The sequence below is a fragment of the Bufo gargarizans genome, chromosome 2, assembly GCF_014858855.1.
Source record: "Bufo gargarizans isolate SCDJY-AF-19 chromosome 2, ASM1485885v1, whole genome shotgun sequence".
NCBI lineage: Eukaryota > Metazoa > Chordata > Amphibia > Anura > Bufonidae > Bufo > Bufo gargarizans.
Window position 1 is genome coordinate 334,604,157 of NC_058081.1, and position 13,777 is coordinate 334,617,933.

At 36.9% G+C, this 13,777-nt stretch overlaps 1 pseudogene; it reads right to left on the reverse strand.

The window, feature by feature from the left end:
- The window catches only part of LOC122925882, a 2,558,103-nt pseudogene that overhangs the window by 2,163,843 nt on the left and 380,483 nt on the right, over window positions 1-13,777 (reverse strand).

The following is a 13,777-nucleotide window of genomic DNA, read 5'->3' on the forward strand; positions in this document are numbered from 1 at the left end:
GGTGACCAGTCAAGCTTACATTTAGCAATAAGTTAGCATTGCACAAGAAATATTTCAGAAAACCTTTCACAATGATGCAAAAGTCATAATAATGATCTCAGTATCTTCTGCTCCTGCTATTGCACGGGGTCTGGAGCAATAAACTACAGATATTTTTTAAGGTTTTATGCAAATTATATCATTGCAAAGGTGCAAGGAAAGTAAGCTTGAAGACCACAACAAAAGGTACGGACAAGGGCATATAGCCACACCACAGTATTCAAATTATGCTGCGGACACAGGCCAGTATGCTCAATGGGATCATCAGATGTTCACAAGTCACATAGAGACAACCTTTATTGTTTTATGATCTTCACTCTGTGGAACAGGTCCTGGCTAGCCCAACTCAGTGGTTTAGGAGGGATTCTTCTCATAAACCCAATTTCTGTTTATGTCACATACTGTACAGATATTTTTATAATATTTTTATAAGTTGAAGAATTTCAAATTATAAGTGTTCTTTATCCAAAGAAAAAAAAAACTTCCAGCATTTGGGAACAACTTTTTAGGACTTTTCCACCCTGTGTGCACAACTAATAAAGTCACATCTGTTACATTCAATATTTTTTTTTTCCTTTTATTCTGATACCATCAAATTTCAACCAAGAATAGAAAAATAATAGACACAGATGATTGTCACAATGAAAAAAATATGATTGTTTCATTCCAAATTCAGTATTTTATGTTTAATAAATACATAGAACAAGAGGTAAAAATAATTAGAGGGATAAATAGAAAAATAATACGAGTCAAAGTAAAATAACATAGACCAGCTTGAGAAATATCCCTAAATACTTTTTAAAAATTTCCCTTTTTCAAGGTTTATCTGCAGATATGTGTACTATGAATCTGCTTGAATTAAAAATAATAATCTACACTAATAGAACATTTTCATCCAAATTAGAGTCTGTAGATGATGCAGGCTGTAGATGCAGAAGAGCAGGGGTATTTTAGATGCTATATGCTAAGGTCCTTTGCACTGCAATCTGTGACTTTCCCCAGCTCACGCCAGGTCTAAAAAAGGGGGGCATAATGCCGGTCTGTCTCATTTTACCATTTGCTAAATCTGGTTTAGGCCTCATGCACACGACCGTGCCATTTTTTGCGGATCAGCAAAAAACAGAAGCCACCCGTGTGCCTTCCGCAATTTGCGGAATGGAACGACGGCCCTTGTAGACATGCCTATTCTTGTCCGCAAAACTGACAAGAATAGGGCATGCTATATTTTTTTGCGGGGCCTCGGAACGGAGCAATGGATGCCGACAGCACACGGAGTGCTGTCCGCATCTTTTTTTTGCCCCATTGAAGTGAATGGGTCCGCATCTGAGCCGCACAAAAACTGCGGCTCGGATGCAGACCATAACTGCATCAGCTATAGGGGATATGAAGAATGGCGTCTAAAATGCCGGTCTTAATAAATTACTGCCATAATTTTGATCTGTGTTCATATGGTATAGGTAATGACACTTTTTATCATGGTGTTTAATAAATATTTTACTCTATCTCTTCCCAATGTATCTAATTAGTGCTCCTCTATTTTGCAGTCTCATATTTGTATAGAAATGTGTGATTACAATGGCTGGAGCCTGCAGCTTATGTTCCAGTGTAATATTGGAGTCACTTTTTTCCTAGTAAAGGCATAAACAATACTTCTTGTATTCTTGTATGGGGACTAATGTAGCAGCCTGCCGTTTATTCACAGAATACTAAGCAAAGTATATCACTTACTAAGCAGAGAAATCTTCGATTTTGTTATGCCTGTTTGGCTAATAAACCAAAAGTTGAATGTTTCCATTATAAATAAGAAAGAGTAGAGATAAGACGAGGTGTTAGTAGTGTGGGAAGCTGCCCAGGGTGCCATTAAGAGGATGAAACACATGGGTCTGCTTTTATTTATTTTTTATCAACCATTGTTTTATTTGTGTGTAACTAACAATGCCAGGGATTGGTGGGCAAATAATTCACATAGAACAATGTAATGCATGATGCCCCATACAACAAATATGGTGAACTTCAGATATTGAGTTGGTGGGGTAGATTCTGAAACCATAATCTGAGGTGCAAGCAGAGATTGACCTACGTCTGAAAACAAGTGATTGAATATGCATATATAGCTGCTAACCAGTAGAATTATAAGTGAACCAGAATATTTATTTAAAAAAGTAAAGTTCTGTACAGCCATTTTAAAACTGTGAAGGTCAAATCTCATAATATGTTCTTGAAGAGGTTGCTCAGAAGTAAGAGTGTTAGCATTGGCACACTGCTGTTGCAAAGTTTATTTGTCTTGTATGGAGTTTTTGTACCTTTTGGTTTCTAAGACAACTGTTGGCTTCATTAGTTTTGTAACCATGCTAATTTATTAGACATAGAAGAAGTCAGGTAGGCTAGAACCAAAATGGTAGTAGAATGAAGAAAGTAATAAGACAAAAGTGAATTTCAGTGACATAAAGTGTTACAGAGACACAAAGAAAGGAAAGCAGAGACAATCTAGTAAAGCTATAGATTTTATTTTGTATATTTTTTTTACAGAACTGTTAAAGTATTGAACAGCATACAAATAGATACTTTACTTGCTGGTTTATGCCTAATAAAATTCCATTGAATGAGGTGCTAATTTATTGTGATATATTTATAATGAAGCATGTACTATATTTCTCCATACCACAAAAATGTTCTGCTTTATACTCTGAGTCCTACACGTCTGCAAACACATGAGAGAACTTCTCATTGGCAGAAACAACTTACTATTATCTAGGAAAACCCTAACATACCTCGAAGTGCAAGGAAGGATGGAGGCCACCAGAGTTAACCACTTGTAATGAGATGCAACACCAATATACTGTAGTCAAAAGCCTCACTGTGGCACAGTCCTCAACATGTCTGCTGTAACAACTTAAATATGCTGCCTATATAAATGTCACATTCACACTGCATATTGTTTTGCCCATTAATGCACTAATGCTCAAACTTTCATGGTATAAGAAAAGATAAATTTGAGCATTGAATGCTGGGTTGCTTTCAGAACTCTTTCGCAACACTATTAGGTCCATGGCCATTGCATTTTCCATGCTCATGGCCCCCATTTTAGATGATGACTTTTCACAATGTATTTCATGGCTTCCATCCCTACATGAGACATTATTACTATCACATAGGAATAAAAAGCCATAAAACACCACAGTGAATTTATCTCGATCGGATGCAATACTTATTTTCTTCACATGATTTCACATCTATTTCAAAACTAACCAATAATTTCATGCTACATTACGGAACATTTTAAACTGTATTTCAGTGACAAGATGCACACTGAAACTGTTACATCAAAAATTAAGGCTGCAACTGTCAAAGGATTTTTTTTTTTGTGAAGACACAAACGATACAATAAAACGGCTTAATCCACTAAATGTAACACAACACCAGGGACAGCTAAACTGACAAGACAACAGCTAACATGCACCAAAGTAATGTGGCAGATCTTGGAAGAAACCAAGGAGTTTATTAAAGCCAACAAACACCATCCCAAATAACACATAAAACTTCACAAGACATCTGGATCAATCTGCTCAAACAATAATAGAGACCCCTCTCAACATAGATCTTGAACAAATAAACTTGACTCTCTCTAACTGTTATGAGACATGCATTCGCTGTATGTGAGACCCAAGCAGACAATTTGATAACAGTTACACTTCATAACACAAACTATACACAGCATCCAACATTATGATATTGGGTCAATAAAACATGCTTAGTGTATCTTTCATTCTACACAGAACAACAGAGCACTGGTATCATTGCACAAAAAAGATGGAGAAAACTGATGGTCTGACAGTATACATTAAGTACATGCAGAGATAGAACACTAGCTATAGTTATGATTATGCAGCTAGCATTGTTAAATATAATTTATTACATACTTAACAGAAAAGAGGAATCAATTACCTCTGTTACTATCCTTACCTGCTAGATTCTGGTTCACCACCTGGTAGTTTAACTTGCATAAATAAGAACAAGGAAGTGGTAAATAAAGATGACATAGATAAATTAATGTGCCCAGATTTCAAGTACATTATATAAAGTATGTTCTCTTGAGGTGTAGTGGCTTGGCCGAGATTGAAATGAGAGAGGGTAAAAAAATTCGCCCAGGCATTTCTGGCAATGGCTTATCTTCCCTGAGAACAAACGGGTCAGCCATGTTGAAATCCAACAGCTCAACCTATCTTTTTCTTTACATCTGCTATCGAGTGAGAGTTGGGAGGACCCATACACATTAGATGGTTGTCCGATTCCACCGGCAGGTTTGACCAACAGTAATCCAAACAATATGGAAAGTATTCCATATTGCATTATACTAATTTCCACTAGCAAAAAGCATTATTAGTGTAATGTATATCAGGAGGTCCAGTACATGTATAACATGTACTTTCATGTAAAAAAGAACTAGCTTTTTGATAACTTGTTGTAGCGATCTTGTGGCCATATTCTAAATTCATAGTTTCCTTCTATAATCTTAGATGTTGCCAAATCAACAATGCATGACTTAACCATTGGCAAGAAGTGTCAGCAATCATTTTGAAAGGACTAAAATATAATTAAATGGAACCTATGCGAAAACTAAGTATATTCACCTCGTGACGCCACTTCTCAACTAGGTCCTTGGCATTCGATGGAATTATTTTCATCACCAGCTCAACTTTCTCATTTTCTGATGATTCCATGTGAGTTATTTCTTTCTTCGTATTAAATGTAAGTTTTGCAATTCCTTCAAAGCATTTCTTAAGGTGTGGCTGAACTCTAAGTGGATCCTTGGTCTCAGAGAGAATTTCTAGCAGTTCGTCATTGGATAGGAAGAAAAATCTGGTAAGGTGTTAAAGGAAAAATAAGTAACCTAAGTGACATGCGAACAAACATTTCATACAAACATGCATAGCTGACATACAAAATGCACTGTTTACCTTGGAAAGAATAGCCTTTTCATCTCCAAATATTCACTCAGGCCTTTCTGAATGTCATCCAACAGTAATTCTGCTTCCTTCAACTTATCCTGCATCTGGGGCAGTGAGATAACCCTCATGACGTTTGCCTCCTTCATAGACTCGCTCATTATTAGCCTCCTGGTGAGCAAGATAGAACATAGTGAATGTAATAACCATACAGACTTTCTTTCATATTGAAAATCCCCTTATTTCAAAACAAGGGGTGATCTTTTCATTCTCTATACCTAAATACGACTGCAACTTTCATAGCTTTTTACAAAAACGCAGCTGCTTCTCAAGTTTTAGATAAATACAAAGTGCCGGTCAGTAATTCTACTGAGGTTGAATGCATTATTCTCTAGGGCACTTTGGTGAGGGGCTTTTCATTTTTAACTACATTGGACAAGGAAAGTCCTCTGTCCATCTAATTATGACTGAGCTTTGTTCAGTACCATTAACTCAAAATGCTGGATTGATCCCATTCTATTATTTGCTCTAACCAGTTCAATAAATCAACACTGCTTTCTTTTCCTTGGGAAATGAGAGAGCTCATTAGGAGGACTGTGTGGGTATTAATGATGTCAAATGAAACAAAATAAGACTAATGTAAAGAAAACAACAAATAGTTACTAAGAATGAGATATATTGTTCTTCTAAGCCATGTCTAGCACATGGATACATAGAGATCAAAAGAAAATGTTATGTGGAACACAGCCTTGGAGGAAGCTGTCACTGGAGAAAAAACTGTGGTTGGGCAAAGCAACATGCTTTTTAATGAAGTTTGATGAGCTTGATTTTATACTAAATGTTAGTATACTAAAAGCCATTTTAAGGGGTCATTTATCAAACTGGTGTAAAGTCGAAATGGCTTAATTTTCCATAGCAACCAATCAGATTCCTCCGTTCATTTTGGACAGCTCCTTTGGAAAATAAATTGAGGAATCTGATTGGTTGCAATGGGCAACTAAGCCAGTTCGAATTTACACCAGTTTGATAAATAACCCCCCTAATCTTTAATGGTGGAAGTAATCTATGTATCTGCACATTCTCACAGGAGGTCTGGCACTTGGTGTGGCTGGAGGCTGCATACTGTTCCATATGGTCCTTCTCTGAATGACTATGTATATCTGAAGCTAACTTTTAATCAGCAAAGATTTTTGTTTGCCAGATGGATGAAGGCACTAGGGGACATTTATGAGAACTAGTCCTAAAGAAAACTGGCTTAGTTGTCCGTAGCAACCAATCAGTAGTGATGAGCAGCAGGGGCAATATTCGAATTTGCGATATTTCGCAAATATGTGGTAGAATATTCATCATATATTCGTGAATATTCATATTCAAGATTAAATCTGCAATGTAAAAATCACGAAAGATTATTTTTGTGATTCTGAAAAATCTGCAATGTAAAAATCGCGTACTGCGAAGTGGGTCAAAAACAAATCATTTTTTAGAATATTCGTAATTTTTTTCCATCTGAAGTCTTGATTCCTCCCTGCTTAAGTTGTTTGTGGGCCAATGACTCATTGGCCCACAAGCAAGAAGCAGGAAGGAATCATGTTTTCAGATGGAAAAAAAATTAAGACTATTTGATATAACGAATATATAACACTATATTCAAAATATTCGCGAATTCTCAAGGTTGCGATATTCGCAATAAATATTCATAATTCGAATATTCACGCTCAATACTACCAATCAGATAGATCCTTTCATATTTCACATGGGCTTTGAAAATTTAAACATGGAATATGATTGGTTGCTATAGCCAACTAAGTCTACTTTCACACTCATGTTTTGGCTTTCAGTTTGTGAAATCCGTTCAGGGCTCTCACAAGCGGTCCAAAACGGATAAGTTTGCCTTCTAATGCATTCTGAATAAAAAAGGATCCGCTCAGAATGCATCAGTTTGGCTCAATTTGGCTCTGTTCCGCTTTGGAGACGGACATCAAAACGCTGCTTGCAGCATTTTGGTGTCCGTCTGATGAAACTGAGCCAAACGGATCTGTCCTGGCACACAACGTAAGTCAACCGGGAGGGATCCATTTTTAGTGACACAATTCATCCACCATTGACTTTCAATGGTGTTCAAGACATATCTGTTGTTCAATGGTGTTCAAGACGCATAATAGAATTGTTTATCTATTAAACAAGGTGAACACACCAATAACAGTTAAGGCTACTTTCACACTGCCGTTTGGTGCGGATCCGTCATGGATCTGCACAGACGGATCGGCACCGATAATACAACCGCATGTATCCGTTCAGAACAGATCCGTTTGTATTATCTTTAACATTGCCAAAATTGATCCGTCTTGAACTCCATTGAAAGTGAATGGGGGACGGATCCGTTTTCTATTGTGCCATATTGTGTCAGTGAAAACGGATCCGTCCCCATTGACTTACATTGTGTACCAGGACGGATCCGTTTGGCTCAATTTCGTCAAATGGACACCAAAACACTGCAAGCAGCGTTTTTGTGTCCGTCTCCAAAGCGGAACAGAGCCAAACTGAGCCAAACTGATGCATTCTGAGCGGATCCTTTTCCATTCAGAATGCATTAGGGCAAAACTGATCCATTTTGGACCACTTGTGAGAGCCCTGAACGTATCTCACAAACGGAAACCAAAATGCCAGTGTGAAAGTAGACTAAATTAGACAGCGTATTCACCCCAATTCAGTGCGTAAAAACTTTCTCTACACTGTCTGTGTACTGTCCCTGCAGTGTCCCTATCCAATATTCCACAATTAAAAGCTTTTGGCAACACTGTCCCTAGCGCTTGTCACGTCTCTCCCTATGCTCACCTCACAGTAAAATGGTGGAGACCGTGTGGGATGAGGCGTTTAAAGGGTTATGACATCACAGGGGCTGGCTAGCTGCTGATTGGCTGTCTGCACTCTGCATGTCACTATGGGTGATCTCACACTCTCAGGCTTCTTACTTTCACTTTGTAACACGTGTAGCCACCATTTTAGGAAAATAAATAAAGCGCAATGAAATTCAGATTCACGGTGAATCAAGTTTTTCCTAAAGTTTGGATCGTATTCCACTTTGGATTCTTCAATTCGCTCAACACTAGCAGACATAACAAAAACGCCACAGACGAAGAACAATGCTGAAGGACGTCAGGATGAAATATCTGTAAGATTTACCACAGATCTAACTATGTTTACATAATTCATATATTACCATCCCCTTAATTAATAAACAAAGTGTCCATCTCACCTCCATATTTAACACGAGCCATGTTCAGAAAATGCCAGGAGTATGGCAAAATCATACAAAAATAGAGCACCATTGCCAATGAATAAAAACATCTTCCTTTATTAATCCCCAATAACAGTAGAACATCCAACAGGAAACATAGGAAGAACAGTTTACGCGTTTCAGAATATAACCTTGCTCATTAAGTCATATGCTGTGCTTGCTATGTTCCCTATTGGATTTATTGTGGATTAATAAAAGAAGATGTTTTTTATCAATTGCCAATAATTGTAGAATTTTTCAGATTTTTTTATGACCCTCTACCCCTTAATGTCCTCATCATATATATCATAGGTACAGTTTTGCACGTGATATAAACATTGGTAATATTTAACTTCATGCAGCCATCATCCATAGTATTGCTGGCCATACATATTGATGTCAGCCAGAACCTGCTAGTTTTGCCAGGACTGCATTGGGGCCTCTTGACTCTTCCCCAGTGGCAGAGAATTGGGCTAGATTTCAACATGCCTGACAGTATTGTTCTTGGGGAGATAAGACACTGCCAGAGGTATATGTACACATGCATGCTTGCCTGAGCCAAGAGAGATAGTTGGTCAACTGCTATCTAAAATAGAAACTTAAGACTATACTAGACCAAAAGCTATCTCTTGGACATGCAACTTTATAGGAAAAGTGTACACAATAGTTGAAACAGTAATATAAATATAAAAGTCATGAACACGCCCCTAAGAAACTTTTATTTTATTTTATTTGATCACCAGAGGTTGAATAGCAAATAATAATAACAACAATAAAAATAATAAAATTCATAGTTCATGTTTAATAATTAATAGCATTAGTGAACTAGAAAGAATGAAGTTATTAAAAATTAATAGTGGTAACTAATAGTACTTGTCATATCAAATGCTGTATATTGGATTTAAATCCACAGCCTTAACCTCAAGGTGAATGTCCTTCCCACATAAAAGCAGCAGTGCTGAGAAAACCAATTACTAGTTCCTATCCATGCTTTCAACTAGGTAGATTTATTTCCTAAAACTTAGAAGTCATAAGGTGAAAATCCTCCCATGCAAATTATTTCTTGAAAATTTTATTAAATGCTGGCTGAGATAAATATGGACTACAATAACGTCAGCTGCTTAAAATTCATGACTTCAAAGGTTTCCCACATAAAGAAAGTCTTCTAACAGAAAATTAATGACTTTGGCGTGTGATGTCTTTTACTAGCATCAGTAGAAACAGAATAATTATGAAATAAAGGAGGATTTAGAACAAAAAAGAGGTATAAAAGACCAAAGTAAAAATGCCACTAAGGAACCAGGAAAGAGAAAGAAAATAATCAAGTAGATAAAAGGAGATATAGGACCGTGCCATATTTCTGTACTGCCAAGGATATACATACAGGGGGTCACGTTACCATGGACATTTAGTTTATTTCTGTAGCAGGAATATGCAATTACTGTAATTTATTTTGTTGTTGATAATACAAGTACAAATTACGTTACGAATGGTTACAAAATTACAGTGAATCTGGCTAATTCAAATTTTGGAAAACAAAACTTTTCGAGAATTACTGATTTCAACTAAATACCAATAACCTGGTACATATAATATGATAGGAGAAGATGTTTCCAGAAAAGAAAGAACTGACTATTATATAACAGCATAACCTCAAATAATCATTAATAATACCACAAAAACTCCAGATTGAGCCAGTCAGCACAGAAATTACTTAGTAATATCATGCAAACAGCCTAATGTAAAATATCTATGGGCAGATATGGAAATGTTGGAATTCAACATGCCTAAACCTTTTGCCTTCAGGGAAGATAAGTTATCATTGTTGATGCTGTCTGGCAGTGGTTTTGTCCCGTGTGTCTTGTCAGGCAAGTGTGTATGTGTATGGGTAGCCTGGGGAGATAGAAATCCAAACTAAGCCTCCCCACCCCACCTACTATTGGTCATTTATAATACTGGGCTTTTATGCAGTGGAAAAAGGGCCTATGGCACAATTGAGGGACCAGGATTGAGATGGGACTGCTACCTCTGAATCGCACCTATAGCTGCACCCCTGTTATGCTGTGGCCATGGGGTATTTTATCAATGTAAATTCATATTCATGCTTATTTATCAACACAGCAAAAACTTACCAGTTCCTATCAACGATTTCAAATTTTACTCCTTCTACTGGTATTTGACTGCGTATTATCTTCTGATCCAAAAACTGGTTCCAGATATAACCAAGCCATCTGGACTGTGAGCCAAGATTCTAGAATCTTTTGAAGGAGCTGCTGAATAAAAATTGCATGTAAAAATCTAGTTATTTTTAGAAATGCTAATGGAACCTCAGACAGATGACTGAAACAAATCTCTGTATGATTATAGGAGCAAACTGCTACTTTCTCACATATTCCCTGCAATCACATATTCTAGTTGGGTTAAGAAATGCCTTCTCAACTCCTGTTTTCTGTTCTACTTGGTGAAGCACAGTGAAGAATGAGCCAGCACAGCTGTCTCTTTGTGTGTCTCACTTGGATGAGTCACTTTCTTACTAGGGGATTGTGCCTATTGCATTTAACCTCACATAATAAAACTAAAGTGAAATCAATGTAACATAGTGAAGGTTATACTTTTTCTACCCATCTTAATACTTTACAGATTGCTGATGGCAGAGTAAAAAAGTTTGATATAATGAAAGTCAGTAAAGCGTGATTCGTATTGGATGGTAAAATCTGAGAAGTGGGTTGGAGATGAAATCTAAAAGCTAATTAAAATCAACAAGATCTTCTTGGAAAGAAAAAATACCATCTTATCCTCCCATGTTAATATTTCTTTTTCGAAAGGTGTAATAAATGGAGAGCCTTTCATGGTTGTGGTTTTCACAATGTGATCTTCCAGTAAAACCTTTAAAAAAAAAAAGCACAAGTGTAAAAATAAAGCAGAGAATTATTCAGCATTAAATGAAATCTAAGGCAAAAAAATAGAAACATTATTGGTATTGAAGAGACAAACTTCAAGTCAACCATCAACAGATTGAACCTTTTACTTCTGGTTCGAAGGATATTCACCTGATAACCAAATGGAATTTGAAAAGGTCACAGTATAAAGACCACACAAAGTAATTTCTGTTTAGTTTCAAGGTGTCACCATAACGAGACACATATTAATTTTAAAAAGGTTTATGTTTCAGCACTCCTATCTTGTCGACTGCCACATATATAAGGAAGAAAGATAGATCCAATGAAAATAGGTTTAATGGTTTAAAGAAGGCTCCAGTCAAAACCAAAAGAAAAATTGAAATTATATAGTGTTTCTTAAGAATAAGATTGACAATTTCTTACTTTTTGCTTTAGCGGTGCAGTGACATTGACCACTGTTAAAAAGTGACAACAGAAAATGCAACCATATTGGTGGTTATCTTTGAATTTGCATGTCAGAAACTAAAGGTTTTTGCTAGTACAGCACGGTTTCTACATTATAAGCAGAGGGAACATATATTTTTTATTCCTCAGCTAAGTTCTCATTTGATTATATAAGATTTGAAAATATGCTACAAATCTCTACTCTTTAGTTTTTAACCCTATGATTGTCAGTATTCTACATTTCTGCTCATGTAGTCAAAGCCTAAAGCGTTTGTACAGCGTTAGACAAAAAGGGTCTACTTTTTCCTTCCAAGACATCTGCTCTTCCATATAATGTCTCCAGAATTCAACCTCATTCCCTTCACTATAGGTGGGATAAAAAGTATACCAGAAACAATCTATGGACAAGAGTGGCACTATTTCTGGATAACAAACCTCTTTTTTCCATTCCTGGACAACCTCTTTTTAACATAGACATATGGAGGTACTTAAAGCCTAAGTTCCATGACCAAAAAAACAACACGTTTTAGAGGTGGTATACTATGTAACATGATTGTGGCATTTTTCCTGTGTGATGCCCTATTCTGATCCAAATGATGTCCTTGCATCTGCACCTGCCATTAAAATGACATCATTTTATGTCTCAGTAACCATAGATTCTCGTCTCCTAACAGAGTTAACAGTGGTGGTCACAGACACTCCTGGTTCTGGGCTAAATTAGTTAGATGCATGGTACTAGATGAAGGACAAATACGTAGAAAAAGAGCAGAGTTTGTAATGGATTTATTTTTAGTGTTTTATTTAATATTCAAGTTTATAGGTTATAAGAAAGCCAATAAAATCTTATTTGTGATGTTACACTATAATCTCTCAACAGAATATAGTATGAAGGTGATATATTGTGAAAGGTCCAATAGATATTAATCAGATTTGTTGCTTGCTTTCTGTTTATTGGATTTCGTGAGCTGAAGACTAAAATATAATAATAATATAATAATAAGTTCACATTACAGAGCAAATATTGTTTAAAAAGTAATCGCAAGTGGCTGCTCGTATAATGGAAATAAAGCACAAACGTAAAAATCAAAGTGAGACATTGCATTTACTTTACATCTGTATTCCAGAACATCAGAAAGACCTGATATACATGGTTAAGTCACATTATTATGAACCTAACTAATATCCAGAGTAACCACTGTGTGCAGCATTGACAGAAGATAGACGCATCGGGATTAACTTAATGAGGTCCTGGTAGGTTGTCACAGGTATATTGAGCCATGCTGACTACAGGGCATACCATAGCAGCAGGGTGCATGCAGGAGAATCCATAGAGAGAACATGACAATCGAGGTGATCACACAGATGCTCAATTGGTTTCAAGTCTGGTGCATTAGGAGGCCAAGGTAGTATTTGGAATTCTTGATAATGGTCTTCCAACTAAAGTTGGAGATTTCTAACCATGTAACATGTTGCATTGCCTTGCTGGAAGATCCCATTTGGGAGACCAATCAGCATGAATGGGTGTATGTGATCTGCAATGATAGATCCATAGCCAAATCAGTTGAGAGTGCTTTCCACATTGATGAGTGGGCCCAGAGAATGCCATAAAAAAAAAAATCCCCAGACCATAACGCTGTCACCATCAGCTTGTGTTTTTATAGCAATGGTTATAGGGTGTTTGTTTTCATCTGACAGGCCAACGTCCATCAGTTCAATACAGCAGAAAACAGGACTCATTGGAGAAGGCAACCTATTGCCAATCCGAATATGTCCAATCCTGATACTATCATGAAAATTAAAGCCTTTTCTGCAGATGCAACTTCATAGGCAGAGGAGCAGCAGCCCCCTATGCACTGGGGTTAACTGAGTTGTTGAAACACGTCTGATAGCCCCCTTGTTCATTTTGGTAATGAACTGCTCCACTATAGTGTGTCAATCTGCCTTTACACACCTTCGTATTTGATGCTTATCTCTCACATCAATGGCAGGTGGTGCTCCACAGTTTCCACATCTTGCAATGGTGCCATTTGTCCACTCAAAATACACTTTCACCACACCAAGACATGAACAGTAAACTGCGCAGTTTCAGCAATACTGCCATCCTTGGCCCGAAAGCCAATAATCATCCCATTTTGCAACTCTGATAAATCGCCCCTTTTACCTATGGCAGC